This window comes from Echinococcus granulosus (assembly GCF_000524195.1).
Source record: "Echinococcus granulosus chromosome Unknown EG_S00335, whole genome shotgun sequence".
NCBI classification, from domain to species: Eukaryota; Metazoa; Platyhelminthes; class Cestoda; order Cyclophyllidea; family Taeniidae; genus Echinococcus; species Echinococcus granulosus.
In genome coordinates, this window is record NW_020170715.1 from 17,346 (window position 1) to 19,240 (window position 1,895).

The following is a 1,895-nucleotide window of genomic DNA, read 5'->3' on the forward strand; positions in this document are numbered from 1 at the left end:
GTGAGAGTCATGATGGCAAATGTTAGAGGGAGTGGTACATTCGCAATGCTTTCCGCAAGTTTGAGAGCAATCAAATACGTCTTGTGTGACTACAGGCTAGCAGCACCTCTATTGGATTGCTACCACCTTTTTTTGAAGTAGCACATTTGTTACTGTTATTTCTGGAGAACCGTTTGTGTCAATTAGATGTCCCATGCTTTAGAGATATATCTATTCCTGCAATGGACTGATGTCAATTAAGAATCCATTTTCCCTTGATTTAGGCATATAGGGGTAAGTGTGATATTTAGTCTGGCTTAAATACCCCAGGGAGGTAAGGAGAGGAGAACAGGAAAATGTTAAACCGTCTGTAATTAGGCACTGATTTTGTTCGTCAAGACAGACAAATCCATTTAATTCTTTGGAAAGTCCAGTCCTGCCCGCAGCCCTGATGCTTGATTGGCACCACTTAGTGATTTTGCTCGACTTCTTACGTTAGAGGTGGGAGGATGCGTTGAATTGCCTGCTTTGCTACGATGATCATTAGCCGTACCGATGAGTTGACATGCACAAACGTGAAGTTATTAATTACGCAGGTATATCTAAAATCCACTTCTTCTGTGCTTAAACACTTTGATAAATATTTGTGCTATAATTAGCTGATCTTATTCCTTTGTAAGTGCATTTGCTCAGCACGCTTCACCGATTATTGATAAAGCAAATACTTTACACAAGCTTTGATGAAGAAGATACCTAAATAAATTGGTAATTCAGAGGGCAGCAAATTGCGCATAAGCCAAAAATGATCAGTATGGCATCAGTGGACCACTACTTTGCCATGTCAATGTGGTGGCTAAAAGCATGTTCCTCTTTTCCTCCCCTCTATTGCTCGTCAAAGCATGCCGTTAACTGAAGCATAGTTGGTAGTCACTGACTTTTGGATCCATATTGAAATATGGGGAGCATATGATAATTTATATGGTAGGTTTCCCATGCTTTGCGTGAAGACAGGACATTTGCCGTCGAGTGTAAATATTTTTTGCCTCTATTGTCCCCAGAATCAACTAGAACCTCTGTCGACCATATATACGTGTGTGAGGGAGCTCTGTTGACTTAGCTGGAGTAGTTAATTGACTGCCACGACTTAGCTACTCTTGCACTCTCCATTTCTACTTTTGACGTTCACCTTCCACACCCTTTCTGTCCCATCACCTTCCCCTCCTTCTTTCTTTTTCACTTCATGTAAACTTAAAATAATGTATGGGGTAAGGAGTAGAGATTGGCGCATTTAGCATATAAGAAATAATGTTGTGAAACCATTTTGGAGTATTCCACAATAGAGTTAAGTCTCTGTTTCTGACTTGCCATACAAAGTTATCGTTATGTAATTAAAGTAATTGAAAAAGGTATAGGAAAATAAAAGACTACAACCTAACTTTTGCCGCCACGGCCAACTTTTATCCAAATTATGAAAATTAAGGAGAAATTGTACTTTTTGGCACCTTGAGATTTGCTTATTCATGCTCTGCTCGATAAACCATCAGGTCTTTTATTCACTTCCTTAATATAACCCTTCCTATAAGTAAAATCTGCAAGATAAGAGAAAGGACGGAACAGGTGCAGAAGAGCTTAGGCGCCGTGCTATACTACATGAACCTGGTCAATCAAATGAGAAATGCAGCAAAGTATTTGTTGAAGACATTAGCAGTGCCACAATTATTGTCAATTCAGGGTTACTAGCATTTTTCTTGCAAAATTTTGAATCTATTTCTATCTCATTACGTCCAGCATAAAGGCACACTGCTGAATTCGGTGCACTCAGGGAGTTTCCTCCTTTTAGAATGTTCATTTTTCTTTATTGAACCCTCTTCACAGTAGAAAGGCTGAAGCTATCGCTGGTATCGAGATTACCCAAA